Genomic DNA, 18,887 nt, shown 5'->3' on the forward strand with positions numbered 1-18,887 from the left:
AAATCACACGCCTCTGTAAGGATTCTACGAAACTGTGAATGGAGACGTCGCTGGAAAAGAAACTTTGAAATGAATTGTTAACCACTTGCCATACTACAAACAACAGAAAGTCAACGAAATAATTTCCCATAAGACATAACCGGTAACGTTAGCTAAGTTAGCTAGTTTTCCAGTGTTGCTAGCTAATGATGTAATATGATAACTGTTAGCTAGCAGCGATACTGTCAACAAACAAACAACATGGCTGTCAAAGGAGAAGACGTCTGTCAACAAACAAAGAAAATGACTGTCAAAGCAGCAGGCTGCAGTTGGACATCAATGGACATCTCCATGAAAGAAAGTGGACAACAATGTAAGTCGGATACACTTTCTGTCTGTCTCTTTGCTCGCTGGTTTCTTTCCTGATGTTTAAATGTCCCGCCTTTTTGTATTTCACGCCTTGCATTGTACTTGTTGATGTTTTGAAGGGTATTGTTAGAATATATTTTGTAAAAGTGTTGAGAAAAGGTTTTAGAGTTCATGGGGCTGACCTCAATGCCTCTGTTTCCCTGGGTTAAAGGAAGGGTGAGAAAGAAACTCTGATCAGGGGAGGGAACGAGGCAAAACAATGGTCAGCACTATGCAAGCGCGGGATTTGTGACACTGTATGGAAATGACCTGGCTCTCATGAAAACTCCTTAAAGTTTGCTGGAGATTAAAACACAGGTGTTCAAAATCCAACAATAGCGGCTGGCTTCTTCTGAGCTGAGAATTGGAAGTCAAGCTCATGTTTTTTATACAGTGTTACAAATTAGTCAGGAGCCGGCTGGAGCCAGAAGATCTGGACCGGATCCAAACTGATGAGGGCACCACCAGGGATGGGACAGAAATGGATAAATAGACAGCATTTTAACTTAGCAGCACCTGATGCCAGGGGAAACGCTGTCGGTCCGTTAGGAGATAGACTTTGCCTTGTATCAGATCCATGTACATGTATTTGTATTCTGCAATATCATTCACTAAACTTGTTATTAACTTTAACTGGACGAATCTTGGTCTTGATTTGATTCCTGAGTTTTATTTCTCTGATCTACCAGTAAACGAACACAAAATAGTGACAGACCGGTCAAATTGGTCACATCTTAGAACTAAATCCTTCAGTATATATTATGCCGCTGTGGATTTAAATAATGTGTCATTTCTCCAGTTTTGCATTTGCTAGTTGTTTAATCACCTGTTGAATGTGTGTAATTTGTGAATGGGCAGAAGGCCTTGTGAGGATTTCTTGGTTCGTGGTATGGTATTAACCATTGTTCTATATCTATGGTATTAACCCTTGTGTTGTCCTTCGTGTCACGGGGACTTGTTTAGTTTATTCACTTCCTGTATTAGTCTTGCGTTGTGCTTCGGGTCCCCGGGACCCTTTCTTATATCATTTCATGTCACCTACTGTTGCCTCGTCCTTCGGGTCAACGGGACCCTTGTTTATTTTATCGATTATATAGTCTACTACTCCCGCCTCGTCCTTTGGGTCCCGGTGTTATGTCCCTACTGGTTTCCACACTAACTGGTTTCCATATATTGAGTTTACCTAAGGGACTGTTCGTTATTTAATTAAGGGGCCACCAGAGGAGTTTTATGGCCTCTAACCTAAAAAGGCTTGACCCTCCCCTCGTCAGTAATAATTTTCCTATGACCCTCCAAAATGATTTGAAAAAGAGGCATGACCCTCCCCTTGCGTGCAAGTTTGCACTTAGCAAAGAAGTACAGATGCCATTTGATTTTTACAGCCATGACGTACAGGCGTTAACCTCTGCATTCTCATTTTACACATCACACTCCTCTATTATGGTGTGGTGGCCATTTCAGTAGATTTACTCACTAACATTGTTGTGGAAACATAATAAGCATGGAAACTATGAACTCAAAACATAAACATAACTCCAGGGGCCTGTTTCACAAAACCAAGATAAGGGATTAAGCCGGGATTTCCCCGTTATCCTGGATGAATTTAGCCTTAACTCGGTTTCACGAAAGCGAAGGCACATAAATCACTATGGAGATTTATTCTGTGCAGCTAACCTGCTCCCGACCAGGCTAACATTCAGGATTTATTTAATCCTGGAGCCTTTTCTGATCACCCAGCAGTGGTTTTACCCTATTGTTATCATCCTGGATTAAAATACAACAGGTGCATATTGCTGTTCATTTAAGTACTGTTATTATTTAAAGTTGTGACCATTATTTTTTGTTAATAATTATTCATGTGACAGTCATTGTTACTGTTATATTGCTGTATGAAGACTGCTGTTCATATTGTTGTTAGAAGTTTGATGAATATATTATGACAGTTGTTGAGATAATTAGAAAAGGCTGATCAAATTTCAAATGTGTTTTAAATGAAATCTGTTACTAAGGGCAATACATACAATGCTGTACATTTCTATAGTTGACCAATGCACCTTGAATTATTTTAGTTGATTAATTTTTTTTTAAATTCTTTAACAATAAAGGATCATGTTTGTTCCGCTTCCATGTGCATTCTATTTGGCATTCCTAACAAACAATTTGTGTTGTCCAGTAAACTGGGACTATAATTTGGGAGGATTGTACAATTTAAAGAACATATCCTAATTGTACAATCCTCCCAAATTATAGTCTTAGTTCACTGGACCAGTAACTATCTAGTGATGTAGGCTACTGTACATTCATGTAACAACAGGGAGAGGACACCTCAATAGTTTTTGACCTTATATTTTGCTGGGGGGAAATAACTGATGAATATACTCTGTTTACAGTGTGCATGGAATTTATCACTTAATTTTCTTTATAGTTTCTAGATTTTAGTCCAGTTTCTTCAGTGTCTTTATTTTCTATGTCCATATATACAAGGGAGCAAGGCATATAATATGTAGAGAAGGAAACTCGTCCTCTATAAAAAATAAAAAAACGCGAGAAAAAGCGTGGCAGATAATAGCGGGCAGACTGAATGATAGTCTAAAAATATACATTTATGAACTACTGCTCTTAACTGAAACCATTCAATGAGCCACCGTCATTTGAAAAAACGAACAGTTGTACACTTTGCATTAAAAGCGAGCAGTGGAAGTTAATATGACTTCGGAAATTTATATTTTAGCCCATGAGAGAGAGGGAGGAACAGAGTGAAAGAGATATTTAGGCATCATATTCTAGCGTTGTAGAAAATTAATCTTCATGGTAAATTTCCTGAGTGACATTATCTTCTGCTTACTTTTAAGGCAAAGAGTAGGCTACAACTGTTAATTTGTGCAAATGATTAGTAGTGTAGGATTTTAGTCTAAAATGTGACCAATTTGACCGGTCTGGCCCTAAAAAGGCCAGACTTGATCTGACTCCAATTCTTTGGTCATTATTGTGTTCGTTTACTGGTAGATCAGAGAAATAAAACTCAGGAATCAAATCAAGACCAAGATTCGTCCAGTTAAAGTTAATAACAAGTTTAGTGAAAGATATTGCAGAATTCAAGTACATGTACATGGATCTGATACAAGGCAAAGTCTATCTCCTAACGGACCGACAGCGTTTCCCCTGGCATCAGGTCCTGCTAAGTTGGGATACTCTCTATTTATCCATTTCTGTCCCATCCCTGGTGGTGCCCTCATCAGTTTGGATCCGGTCCAGATCTTCTGGCTCCAGCCGGCTCCTGACTAATTTGTAACACTGTATAAAAAACATGAGCTTGACTTCCAATTCTCAGCTCAGAAGAAGCCAGCCGCTATTGTTGGATTTTGAGCACCTGTGTTTTAATCTCCAGCAAACTTTAAGGAGTTTTCATGAGAGCCAGGTCATTTCCATACAGTGTCACAAATCCCGCGCTTGCATAGTGCTGACCATTGTTTGCCTCGTTCCCTCCCCTGATCAGAGAGTTTCTTTCTCACCCTTCCTTTATAATATCTAATCACTGTAAAACTAGATGGTTTCTCATAACCCAGTGAACTCTAAAACCTTTTCTTAACACTTTCACAAAATATATTCTAACAGTAGCCTAATCCTTGAATGGAATAATTATGGCGGTTTCAATTCAGAGCAGTGGTCAGTTAATGTATATATTTAGGCTACTTACGCATTCAGTCGGTCCGTGATTGTCTGCTACGCTTTCTCTCGCAGTTTAATTACAGCGGCTGTGTTTCTTTTCTTTTTATACAAATAATGTGTTTCACGTCATTATACTTCCACAAGAAGCTGCTGCTCACTCTGTATAAAGTATGTACAATGTGTATTCTCCATTTTAGCATCAGTAAATCTGTGATCGACCTTGCGGTCTTTTGAGGAAAGCCGTGGACGCGCATCTATCTGAATTACTTCAGCCTGGCTCGACCTAGTCGCTCCTCCTCAGCCTGGCTTGGCCTTTGTGAAACGCACCAAGCCAGGATGCACAGATTAGACTAGGTCAAGCCTCGCTTTATCAGTTATAGTTATATATTCTGCTTTTGTGAAACAGGCCCCTGGGTACATATGGACATGCTGGGCATCAATGTGAATGGGAGGAGCTGTAGTATGTGAAGCAGCTTTCGAATTCAACGGGGAGCCATATTTGGCCATTTTGGGCCACTGCAAAGTCAGGCACTTTAGCAATAGAATTATCAAAATGTTGATTTGGTTGGAGCTGGGTTTTCTCCATAACTTCAGGGTAGATATGGACAGGCTGAGCATCAATGGGAAGTGTAGTATCTGTAGTATGTGAATCAGCTTTAAAATTCAACGGGGAGCCATATTTGGCCATTTTGGGCCACTGCAAAGTCAGGCACTTTAGCAATAGAATTGTCAAAATGTTGATTTGGTCGGAGCTGGGTTTTCTCCATAACTTCAGGGTAGATATGGACAGGCTGGGCATCAATGGGAAGTGTGTATGGGAATCAGCCATATTTGGCCATTTGGGGCCATTGCAAAGTCAGGCACTTTAGCAATAGAATTGTCAAAATGTTGATTTGGTTGGAGCTGGGTTTTCTCCATAACTTCAGGGTAGATATGGACAGGCTGGGCATCAATGGGAAGAGTAGTATCTGTAGTATGTGAATCAGCTTTAAAATTCAACGGGGAGCCATATTTGGCCATTTTGGGCCACTGCAAAGTCAGGCACTTTAGCAATAGAATTGTCAACATGTTGATTTGGTTGGAGCTGGGTTTTCTCCATAACTTCAGGGTAGATATGGACAGGCTGGGTATCAATGGGAAGAGTAGTATCTGTGGTATGTGAATCAGCTTTAGAATTTAACGGGGAGCCATATTTGGCCATTTGGGGCCAATGCAAAGTTAAGCACTTTTTCTCCATAACTCCATAACTTCAGGGTAGATATGGACAGGGTGGGCATCAATGGGAAGAGTAGTATCTGTAGTATGTGAATCAGCTTTTCTTTACTTTTCTTTGTCTCTTATTAACCTGTCCCCATCTTTTACAGAGTTCCCTCAAATGAGTGAAACAGCGCCCCTGTGTTAGTGGTCTTAATAGGATATTACACTCTTGCCGAAATCTACGCCAGGTGAAAGTTTGCGTCACCTGATTGAATAGTTAAGTAGCAAACAATCACACGCTTCTGTAAGGATTCTACGAAATTGTGAACGGAGATGTAGATGGAAAAGAAACTTTGAAATGAATTGTTAACCACTTGCCATACTACAAACAACAGAAAGTCAACGACATCATTTGAAAGACGTAACCGGTAACGTTAGTTTTCACGTTAGCAGTAACGTGTTAGCTAGCTAAGTTAGCTAGTTGTCCAGTGTTGCTAGCTAATGACGTAACATGCTAACTGTTAAGCTAGCAGCGATACTGTCAACAAACAAACAAAATGATTGTCAAAGGAGAAGACTTCTGTCAATAAACAAACAACATGATTGTCAAAGGAGATTACTTCTGTCAACAAACAAAATGACTGTCAAAGGAGAAGACGTCTGTCAACAAACAAACAAAATGACTGTCAAAGCAGCAAATTGCAGTTGGACATCAATGGACATCTCCATGAAATAAAGTGGACAACAAATGTAAGTCGGATAGCCTACACTTTCTGTCTCTTTGCTCGCTAGTTTCTTTCTTGATGTTTAAATGTCCCGCTGTGGCTGCCTTTTTGTGTTTCAATCCTTGCATTGTACTTGTTGATGTTTTGAAGGTTATTATGGCGTTGTGCATTTCAACAATGTGACATTTCTCCAGTTTTGCATTTGCAGTTAATTGAATTTGTGAATGGGCCTGTGCAGAAAGCCTGCTAGCTGCTTTCTTGGTATGGTATTAAATCTCGGCTGAATAATGACTATTGAGCAAAGTAACTCTAGACCTTGTAGGCAGGGGCGGATCTGGAAAAATATTTATGGGGTGGCGAGAGGGGGGCAGGTATTTTTGAGGGGTCGCAACATATGGCAGATGTGTGTATATATACTGAATTTAATCACAGTTTGATGAGAAATAGTATGTACACACTACAAAAGGGCACAGGCTGCCATTTACAAACTCATACAGACAAACTTAATCTCATGCAATCAATGTCTTGCATTTGAGGTTTCATGTGAAACAGTTCATATTCGGAATAAGTGACCATACAATGTGATCTCACTTAATAGGAGATAGAAGTAAGGGGCATTATCACAGGAAAGGCATTAAGGTAAGACAGGTGATGAGGCAGACAGGGGTGGTTCTACATTGAATTACACCCAGGGCGAGTGATTCAATGCTGAGTATAGCCAAACTCGATAGTCTCTTTTCTGTCATAGTTGACCGCAAATAAGTCTTTATGAGCCTGAGAGATGAAAAACTTCGTTCACAGGATGCACTACTCACAGGTAAAACAACTGCTATTTTACACAACCTGAACAACTCATAAAACACATCCTGGTATGGGTCCAAAAACGGAGTGAACTCCATTAGAGTGGTAGGACTTGCCTTTTCCCCCTTTTGTCTGTCTAGTACTCTTCTTGTCTGATGTAACTCGTTTTTGAGATCCTCAATATTTTAATCATAAGCTTCAGCCAATAACAGAACAGCCTTCTCTCAGAAAAGTTGGACTTGACGGATTTAGTGCCTGGACACCCTGCATAATGTTACAATTTGTGTTAGAAAATCATCTTCCTATTTCTCCAATCATGTTATCCAGAACTGGATAGTACACAGAGACACAAAAAGTGTGTTTGCTATCTGGAACTACATGCTTTCCCAAGGTGGAGTGGATGACAGTATCCTGAAGCACCTTTGCTGTCTGTCTTGGCCTCTTTGGTTTTCGCTGAGTTGTATCAATGTTACTTCGTTGACATAAATCAAGTGTTTCACTCCACATTTCCTCAAAGAGGCTTGACTACGGTACTGAACCAGTGTCTCTTTAAGTGCTTCAATAAGTTCAACAGCCTTAACATAGTCCACTGTTTTAGACTGGAACATGTCTGATAAAAAGGATCACTTGGAGTCACTCAGGACCTTTCTGAACAGAACAAGAGATCCAGCAAATTTGAGCCAATATCCCTCTTGCTTCTACAGCTCTTTGTGGATGGTTCTCAGATGCGATCTCTTAAAGCACCTGTACTATTGCAGGCAACCTGTCCATAACATTGTGACATGCTATGTGCCTACAGGCCCAATGTGTATCACCAGGGCTCCAGACTAACTTTTTGCCTTGGTCGCACTGGTGCGCCTAACGTTTTTTATTTAGGTGCACCAGCACAAAATTTAGGTGCACCCAAATTTTTACTTGCGTCGCCATTAACGCCACAATTTCAAGGTCACCTTTTCATCACGCTCCATATACATTCATGTATATATTATGTCAATTATTTTAAACAAGAATAAGTAGTTGGTACATTTTTTTTTTTTTAATTTGAAGCACAATTATACTGTAGGCTACTCAAAGTCTTATAGTGGGTCCCCCCTTGCTGTCAAATGCCCGTCAGATGGCCAACACCTGTAATTTGGCCTTCTTCCCCTTCGGCCTTGGCTAAACCAGCTCGCCACACTCCCTAGCATCAAAATTCTCCAAACTGGGCCCCTCCACACTGATTCTTATCAGATCTTCCACTAGTCCAGGACTATAAATCATATCTCTGTATTTTTCGGCTGAATGGTGATACACAATATATATCTCTATCTCTAATATATTTTTACAAAGTGGGCTAAATGTTCAGTTTTAAGTCAAAGCCACTTTTCACAAGCTCTTTTATTAAAACAGATGTGATTAAAATATAATGCAAAGACAGGGTTTCCTGCCCAATTCGAAAATATACAGCTGCAACACATGTAAATTATCTGAAATAAATAGCCTGGGATATATTTAAAAAAATATATCTCTGAGAAAGCTCCTTCACTAGTTTTCAACAATAATAACAGACCCGGATAGCCCAGTAGCTCATATAGGGAGAGAGGGGGAGTACGATGGACTGAAGCGTATGCTACTCACAGAGTACGGTCCAGCACGGGTCAAATGCGCTTTGGCGGGTCAGCGGCGTTACTTACATACGTCTTGTGTATGAAATGTCTGTATCGTCCCTGGCTGCGCTGCATTTTTATGAACTATGATAATGTGGCCATGGGTCACATCTCTCGCCCAGGTCCAGCAGGCTCCGTCTCACACGCTATTACTCAACGAACTGAAGTTAGTTCCATTCAATAACTTCTTCTGTATTTTTCGCCGTGGCGGTCGCAATAACAGAGAGTTACCAGCGGAAACACTGGTACCAATACAGGTTTCCCTCTCATACTTAATATACAGCTGTGTTAATAACAATTACAACTGTAGACAAATGTCAGCAGTTTGGACCGGTGGCGCTGTGTCTGTCTGTATGTCGCAGGTGGGCCGTGTGTGAGTGAATGGGGGCGGGGCTGCGCGGAGGAGAGATCCAAACACAGGCACGGCTTCACAGAAGAAATGGGTCACGTAACGCAACATTAAACCATATCGATATAAACAACATCGCTTCGTTAGTGGAGAGGCAGCGGATGCGAGGACGTTAGGTGCACCGGTGCGACCTAGGAAAAATCTTAGTCGCACACTTACAAATTTTGGTTGCATATGCGACCAAATTGGTCGCACTCTAGAGCCCTGTATCACTTAGCTGTTGGAGTTCCCTTGGTGCACCATCAAACATCTCATCCATTAGTCCAAACATTGAGGTATTTTTATCCATAATTTTCTTGTTCTCTGTCCATGCGAACATTGCATTTACATGGCCTTCAGGTCTGGCATGAGAACAGAAACCACTGTCTTTCATTGTAGCCTTTTTCCAGTTACGATAACCCTTGAATGAGGTGAAAACAGTCCTTGGAGCATCAGGGAGGGAAAATTGCCTACAAGCAAAACAGTAAGCTGAATCTTTCGATTGCGAGTATTCTAACCAGGGATGAGATTTGTACCAGTCGCTGCGTAAGCTTCTCCTGGCTCCTCCCTGGAGGGCCTTAGGGAAACTCCCGCGGTTTGGCTGCACTGGCACCTCACACCTGGACTTGGATACGTCTAGAAGATGGAGGGGAGGAAAGATTCATACTGAATTACATCTAAACTAATTATACAATATTACAATTAGTAAAAACATAATCAATTAGGAACTGCCATTGATTAGTTATAACCATCAGACTGTGTTAACACACACTAACATTTTAGCCTGGGAGAGTATTTTTAGGTTAATTTGTTTATTTTTTTAATTTAATCTGAGCAATAGATCTAAAATACATTCTACACAAAATATAAAAACTCATCTCCCCATCTCAATCACACTTTCACACTGACAATTTTCCCTAATTATTCATATTTAAGCAAACATTAATTTTTATATTTATTTGAAGTCTAAGCAATGTCTCTTAAATATTATAGCAAAATATCTGTCTTTGTCATTTGTTGTTCTTATTCATATGTAACTTAGTATACTATGCAGCAACAATTTCCATACCATGTGGACCAGCTCGACTGGAGATGGTTGGTGATGGCCCAGGCACTCTCCTTTCCCTTTCACTGTCTGAGCCCTGCATGTTATCTTGTCTCTCGCTTTCTCCCTCCTCATCTTGGTGATGCTCTCCCTCCATATCTTCACCGCTGTGGTGTTCTCCCACCTCCTCCTGTCCCTGGTCGCCTTGGCCTTGTATTCTATCTCTGTCACGTTTCTGTTGCCCTTTTCTCTCCACCTCGTCTTTGTCTTCTCTCCCTCCTTCCACCTCTTTTCTCTCTCCTTCCACCTCATCTTCTCCGTCTACCAAGCTCAGTTGTTCATTTTCTATTTCTCTCACCTTTCTCTTTGGTGAGAAAAAACTACATATGCTACCTTTCCTCTTCATTTCTGTAAGATTCAAAGTAACTTTACAATGTTTTCCTTGACAGACGTTGAATCAGTATTAGCTTTTGTAGCCTGCTTTACACAGAACAAATGTCAGACCTAATTAACATTATGTGTATAGTTAGCGAAATAACGTTCTTCAACTTGATTTTTATCATACTATGCTAGCACTGTGCTTTCATTATAATTTCATTTCTTGATAGATAGTTAATCCATTTTTACCTCTTTCCTCCTGTGTCTCCTTTCCTTGCGACTCCTGGCTCCCCCGCTTCCCGCCACTCAGTTTTCCAAAGAAATCACTCTCTTGCCGCTCTGGCGTCATCTCGTGCTGCATTCACTGCAGTCGGACATTGGAGATTTGCGCTCGTAAATTGTCAAATTGGCCATAACTTTTAATTCGTTGCTGCCAACTGGGGTGGCAGGAGGGCTGGCATTTGCCACCCTATGCCACCCCAGTAGATCCGGCCCTGCTTGTAGGCGATACTGTACAATGTCTACCATGCATACAGATAAGAGCAAGTACGTCATATATTTGATACATGCATTGATACTTTTTGTTCTGAACAAAAAGTTTTACATATTTTAATGTTTAGTCATTATTTAGTACTGATCTGTACCTGTATCAGAGTATACGCTTTGTAGTAGGCCTACTATATATCTTTGCATAAGAAACGTGTAAGTCACACATCTATGATATGTGCATTATTTTTGATGGACGAACATCAACCTGTTGTTTCAAAGTTCTTCTGCTAAAATGAGTGCTTTAATTTTTTGGGGTCAGTTAATTTAACTGACCCCAGTCTGGCCCCTGTTGTTTAAATGGGCCAGAACCACCACTCAGTGGCAATACTTGAGGTATAAACAACACAATACACAAAATGTATTTGAGTAATGTGGCTAAACACCTAGAATTGGCCTTTTTAAACCCTGCAGAATTGTGATGTGTATGACTTGCAGTGTTTCTGTATTTGCTTGGGTTTTATTCAGTATTTCTTTATTCTGTGTAGGTTTGTTGCAGAACTGTCTAAATGCTATGCATGTGTTGTCATATTGGTGAAGATGCTCTCTACATTTGCTTGGATCTTTGTTGAGCTCTCTCAGTCGTACAGATGAGCCAGTTGGTATTTTCTTACCTGTGTGAAAATGATCTAGAAGTCAGGCTAAGGAGGTGATATGGAGAGTGTAGTGAGGAACAAGGAGCTGAGGAAAAGAGGGAACTCTTGGTTGCATACTTAAAATGAATTACCTGTTTTGCACGGCCAGAATAGGAAAGAACAGCAAGGTAAAAGTTGTTTACTTTGAAGTCCTCCAGCAGCCTATTGTCTGCAGCTCCTTATCTTACTGGCCACTGTTGTCGAGTGCAGTTCTTGTAGCTGCTTCGTAGGTCCAATACGGCTGTATAGTAGGAAAGGGACCAGTAAACAGTGAGGCTTCTGTCTGTTTGAGAAGAAAATATAAATAGGGATGTTAAAACTCTCAACCACTGAGATTCACTTACAAGCATATGCTTATGCTTTATGGCTTTACAGTGACATTTAGGTACAGTATTAGATATGACTTACAGTACCCTTTTATATTCACATCTGACATCATTTCAGCAAGGTACAGGAAGGCCATGATGCAGGCCATTGATGTCAGTGTGTAGGACACCAAGACAGAAAGTGGATATTTTATATGACAGTGATTACCAATGTTTCAGCCAACTGCCGTATGTTGGAGATGAGACACCTATTGTACACATGTACAGTAGTAATTGTAAAGCCTCTATTAAGGTTTTATTTATTTATTTATTTATTTTAATCTGATCTCCACACATACATTTGTGATGTTTCACAATGCATTACTGACAGTTTGATGGCTTCCATGTTAGATGTCTGCTATCAATGCAATCAATATCATCACATGGCTAAATTGCCTACAGGTTTTGGCAGGACACCAGTGAAAAGCATTATTCCCATAACAACAGAGGAGAAAGGAGTCTTTGTGGACTTGTCCTTACTAAATTGACAAGGCCTTTTACAGCCTTTGATACGGGGCTGGCTGCCTTACACAATGGAAGGCCTATAAATTTGCAGATGTCGTCTGGAAAGCTCAAATGTCAACGCTTTTCACAACGGCACCAGGGCCCTGCAAGAGGAATAATTGATTGATTCACCTTTTGTCTCGAGCCAAATATTCATCCAGGAGGACAAAAACAGGAGGCAAAGCAAAAGATGAAAGAGCATCTTCTACAGTCAACGTTTGAGGCTGTTCATCTTTTTTCTAAGAATAATAGTTTTTTCCTCCATTTTTTGGTGTGTACAGTACCTCTTGTTGTAACTTTTGTGATAAAATATTGTACTAGTTACACAGCTATATCTGTACCACAACCATAAGCTATTGTAGTACCAAAACCACTGAGTGTACTGTATTGAGCAAGGGTGTGTTTTATTTCTTATTCATTCAACTTTTCATTTGTAAGAGCGTACTTCTTCGTTACAAAATCTGGGATACATGTGTGCTTGGACTGAGAGAGAGTGGGAAAGCTTTGGGGGGTTTAGCACCTGGCCTGAATGGGAGAATATCTCTTCAACCACCAAAACCAAGTAAATCTTTGCTTCAGTTATCATTTGTGATAGCTGAAAATATAAACTTCTGTTTCTGGGAAATGCACCTGAGTAGGGTGTAACATTTTTGACCTAAAAGAAAGTATAAAGCAAAGTTTGAGTTGCGTCTAGTCTGGTAACCGATGAGTAACTGGCCCCGCCATCCACAGAGGAATTTCGGCACATATTTTTAAACACAGTGATTTAATGACATCTATAAAATGTAAAAGTACTTACGTGAAGATCAGCCCCAGGATCTGAGAAGCAATCATGAATTCTGCCAGCATCTCTACACACTCCTAGAGGTCTGCAAAATTGTAATTGTGAAATGGACACACACACACACACACACACACACACACACACACACACACACACACACACACACACACTATTGACAGCCCCATTGTAGATGAAATGACAGTGAGTCACTGGAGTTGTATTGTTTTTGGCAGTGAACCCAACAGGTGTCTCTGTTTTGTGAAGGGTACTCCACAGCGCACACACATCCAAACTCCTCTGGAGCTGTACAGTACCTTTTTGTCTCTTCACTGAGTTCAATAGCTAGTGATAATTTAGATTTGACTTGTATTGTTGCATTGTGGCTCCCTCGTCTTCTCTCTCTCTTTCCCTTCAAAGCCTAGCCATGGATTTTCAGCCTCTGCAATTTTCCTCTCCAATAGCAGAAAAGAGCAAAAGAAGGAGATGACAAAGACAACACAGGACTCCTCTCTTCCCTGGCCCCTGTTATTGTACAAAATAGCCAAGCAATAGTTGTTTTTGTCATTGGTTTACTCCTAAAAGCCCATTTGACGTCGGCACTGAAAAGAAAGCAATAAAGAAACCTTTTCAGTTTCGTTGAATGAGCGAGAGAAGAAGGAATGAATCCCTTTGGGATGTTGTGCCCAGAGAGGCCTTTTTATTGTCTTTGCTCTGGTAATCAAATGGAGCTGAAATGAAAATGGAGTTTTCTATGAAAATAGGGGCCTTTGTTGGCTTTGGAAGGCTAGTAATTCATAAACAATAAGCCGGCTCCTTTTGTTTGGGTTATAATATATTCCTGCTGCTCTGAAAGAGGTCTCTCTACACACGTGCATGCGCACACACACACACACACACACACACACACACACACACACACACACACACACACACACACACACACACACACACACACACACACACACACACACACACACACACACACACACACACACACACACACACACACATTGAAGCCAGGGTAAAAGCCAAGGCGAGGCAGCAATGGAAGAGAGAATATAAAAGGAGGCAGAGAGGCAGGCTTTCCATTCATCCTCCTGCTTGAGAGATGGCAGGATGCTCGACTCCTCAACTCTTCATCCTTCACCTCTCTTTTTCTGTCCTCTTCATCAACCTCTTCCTCTCTGTTATGACATCCTCTCACATCTCTTAGTCTTTTTTTCCTGCAAAAGTCAAACTTCAATGATGTTGTCTTCACCAGCCAACAGGTGTGTATGGATTACTGTTCCCTTTTTCCGAGGAAAGGAAGGAGTTCTCCTTCATTCAGAAGATTATGGATTTTATGAAATGATCAAAGCACCTCTGATTTACCTTTTTTTTCCTCATGCCATCTCTGTTTTTTGAATTTGCTACTAAATATTGGAGGGTAAGAAGAAAATGAAGACACAGAGGAAGACAAGTGATGCAGGTTGTGAGAAAACTTGCAACATCAGCAGGATGATGGGATGACACCAAAGTCCCACTGAGACATAGGACATTTTACTGTTCTAACTTCAGTGAAGTAACACTTCAGTATGTGGAGAGTAATTTGTCTGCACAGTTTAACCCAGAGAGAGGACAACAACATGGATGTTTTGCACCCAATACAATGACAGCTGATATTACTGGATTTTATGGACGTTTGTGTCATCGAATGGGACAATTTACAGTACATGCCTGTACTACATAAAAAAAGGAATATAACTTAATATTTACACCTAAATGAGGTTGTTGTGCTAATGACAGGATCTCAGAACAACAACATCTTCTCCTGCTGTCTGGAAATCAACCTGGTGAATGTGTAGACACAACCTCCATCAGAAGACACTGAACCACTTGTACTGTCATACTTTGCACCCTCTGGAACAAATGAACTTTGCGGATTAGAACTGTTTACATGCAAAGATATATGGATTTTTACATAAATATGGATTTGGATTGAGCCAACATGATGTAAGTGCAGCATTTTGCTTATTTCATACTGTATACTTTATACAGGATTATATTTCAGCATTTCATCATTTTAATTTCAGTCTTTTGTACCCAGAGAGAGCGAAAGAGACTCTTTTTTTTTTCTTCAGTTGTCCACTATGGAAAGTGAAATGTCTTTAAGTTGAGATGATCACAAAAATGTTGGTTGCCAAATGCAAATTCCATGGGACCACGGACATTTTTATTTTAACCTTGGCAAAAAAACAAGCGTTATTGTTAGAGTTCATCATGGTTCATCATCTGTGTCCCATGATGAACTCTAACAATACCGCTTGTTTTGTTTTAGCAGATCTACGTGCAGCTATTTGCTTCTTCACGCAGCCACTCTTCAGGCATGTGACATATGGTGCTATGTGGGCGTGTCTTTGAATGAGTTGGCAGGGGGCAGTTAGACACTTATTAATACAGAACTGATGGCAAAGACAGGTCCTCTGCTGCCTCCACCCCTCTCATAATCTAACTTCTCAATGAAAATACAAAGCTACATATTTCTAACTTTTTAGTAGTTTGCTTTATTTACAACATAAGCTCCTGCAGCATTATAGCCAACAGAGGAAGCTTAAGCTCTTAACTCTAAGTCAGTAAACAAGGAATAAAAAGCAATGGGAGGATACCTTGAACTATGCTATCTTTCAATTTTCCTGCAAGCTTACATTATTACCCACATGCCTTTCTAAGTCAAGTAAAGTCACAGCCTGGTGAATGGGAAAGATACAGAGGGAGAGACCACTACAAAATATTTAGAGAACAAAAAATTGTCAAGTTTTAAGTTAATAAATCCAAAAATAAAAAAAAACTGCATGGCTGAGTGAAATGGACAATTTAAATGTAAGGGTAGAAATATAAAACTAAACCAAGGGTGAAAAGTGCTCTAATAGCAGTAATACAGCAGCATGGGTAATGATGACACAGACTTTGAACTTGATTCGAGTATTTATAATGTTCCTGGGTTGTTTTTACTGTACCTGTACTAAAATTAGACCTAACAAACTTACACTCCTTGTTCATTAATTAATTTGTCATTCATGGTCTGCTTTACATGGCATCGGCACTAACAATGGGCTAGTTACTGTTACAAGTGCAGCTGTATTCAGTTATATCAGTTGGTCGAGCAGGTCATCTTTTTTACCTTATTCTGTGAAGACTTGACAGAATCAATGGCATTTCATAATCAAGCCATAACTGTAGTGATAATGTATCAAAGTCCTACTACTTGTAATTTATGTTAGAAAAGGATGCGTTTATGTGATAGTGATGATATGTGATAGTGATGAATGAATGAAACCTTTATTACCCCGATGGGAATTTGTTTTGCACTCAAGGGAGCCACATTAAACATTAAACATTAAGCACATACAACAGTAAACAGTAAATAACCATAAACAATAAAAACCACACCAAACATCTGACAACAATAAAGTCTGGAAAACAGAAAAACAGAACATAAACGATGACAACATCAACAACGCAGCAATGGTGGGGACATGCAATCATCAATCCAATAACTAAAATTATTCCATGAATAATTAAATAAATAATCAATCAATCATACACCATGTCAAATGTCTATGTGCCAGTGTGTGATCTGTTCAGTGACTGAATGCTCCTCGGCACAAATGATGTGATGTGATAGTATTTATGCCTTATGCCTTTATGACAAATCAAAAAAGCTTTCTGTTGCTGTCAGTTTCTCTTTCAGAATCTTTCTGCTAGAAGACTGATGATCAGAGGCTGAGTGGGGTGAACGTACAAACTTTGTACAAATGTTTTGCTGTTGCATTGTTAGAAAAAAAATGTGTTTGATACCTCTGACAGTCTGGTATCCTGCGGAACACTTGAGTTAAAGTTATGTTTCCTGCATCATGATGAGAAAGTCAGCTACGGAACTGGCTCTATATTTTTATTGGTTTAGTTTTGGTGTTTGTTATAAAATTGTTATGAAACTGTTTATTAGAGCATGTTGGTTGACGTGCCCAGCTGTGGTCCCATTTAATGGCTGGTTCTGCTTGTGGTGGAAATGCTCTAGACGTTATCGGTTGGTTACAAAAGGTATGATTTTCAACAAAGGGCCACTTACTGTAATTGCTGCATCTCTACAACCCTTTGCCATTCCTTATTCTAGCCTCATTTAAGTAGCCTACATAATAACTTGCTTTTTCAAATGGTTAAAGAGCTGTACGTCTGTCTGACATTTGCTACTTGGAAAAACAGCAGTTTACTTGCGTAAGAGAAGAGCGATATATATATATATATATATATATATATATATATATATATATATATATATATATATATATCTGAAACCTTAGATCTCCTGATGGCTTCTGCCTCATGTTTTCTTCTGCAACCATTTTTGAGGTCACTGCAGGTCATTGATTTAAAGCAGCCAGTTTGATGTTCTTCTGTGCAACATGATAATTTCATGATGAAAAACAGGCTTTCTTCATCTTTTTCTTTCTCCAATCGGTGTCTGTTGTATGATGTTGCATTTTAGTCATTCTGTTTTTGACGTCTTTTAATAATTCAAGTATCAGAATAACATATCTGATATGTAGTTCATCGTTTCTCCATCAGGACTGAGTTCCTGCTGGTGGAGGTCTTCTCTGTTCAGCTCTGCTCATGTGTTTATTTCAAATACACCTGAATCTTAAAACACATCCTTTCCTGTGGAAGTTTTAACGACTGTTGTGACAGATAGTGAGAGTCTAAAAACGCTTTATTTCTCTAGGATGATACTCTCTTATGTACAATGATGAATGGTAGTTTTGCTGCAATCTTATACATCAAACAACATAACTTTGGTCCTCAGTGGCACAGTTTTGAGTCTTAAATGCCTTTTGAGTGAAGAATATACATCATCTGTTGCTAAAGTGGGAGACAGAACTTACAAGACACTGTCTGGTGGAAGCTTTAGATGCAGTTTGCTGATACACATGGACTTATTAGATCATTTAAAGTCATGTATTAGCCTATACATACTGTCTTCAGTGGTAATAGTAAATACAATCCTAGATGAAAACGAATGGATACAACAAATTGATTTGACTCACGTTAATGATGTGCTTGTAAAGAGGAAATGCTGCAGTCCCGATTTAACCACTGGATGGCAGCACAGTCTAACAAACAGAAACTCAGCAATATTGGTGCCACCATACAAGTCACAATTGACTTTCATCTTCACTTCTCTTAGTGGCTGACAGGTTATTCCACAGATCATCTTTCTTGTTTTAATCTGATGCATTTAAATTAAATTCACAAGTATGATTTAGTTATCTTGTACATGACAACATACTTCTTTGCCTACTTCAGTAGCTCGTGCCTTTGACTGCAGTGCAGAATTAAGTCACCTTTTTGTGGCCGAGAAAATGTCATAAACCTTAAATATAACTACTTATTAACCATTTTCTGCAAATTGACAGTAAGCAAAACCATCAGCAGTGCAGGCATAAATACAGTTAAATAAATGACTGTTACTCATCCGTAAGGGGTCTGGTCTCCATAGTTGATCTTACACCTGTAATTTAGAAAACCAAAAAACTTCATTATAGTACTCCAAGTTTCATCCGATCCAGATAACTTGCCTTGAGAAAGTGATGGACGTAAAGTACGTGAAGGGCAGGATAACTCTCTGGAGTCCTCTTTTCTCTAGTGCAGAAACTCTCCACTAGAGGGAGCTTGATATCCACCTTAAAACTGTTCATTTAAACCTCGGAGAGGCCACTGAAGCCTTGACAACTATAGTCCCCTGTGGAATTAAACTCTTGACTCCAGACACTAACTGACCTT

General features: G+C 39.7%; 1 long non-coding RNA gene across 1 annotated transcript in view; it reads left to right on the forward strand.

The window, feature by feature from the left end:
* The first annotated feature begins 5,485 nt into the window (after positions 1–5,485).
* LOC116044734 overlaps positions 5,486–18,887 on the forward strand; it is a 129,540-nt gene continuing 116,138 nt past the window's right edge. The window contains exon 1 of the long non-coding RNA XR_004103738.2: positions 5,486–6,003. This is a non-coding gene — a long non-coding RNA (uncharacterized LOC116044734). The remainder of the gene's footprint in view (positions 6,004–18,887) is intronic.

The sequence above is a fragment of the Sander lucioperca genome, chromosome 24, assembly GCF_008315115.2.
Source record: "Sander lucioperca isolate FBNREF2018 chromosome 24, SLUC_FBN_1.2, whole genome shotgun sequence".
Lineage (NCBI taxonomy): Eukaryota > Metazoa > Chordata > Actinopteri > Perciformes > Percidae > Sander > Sander lucioperca.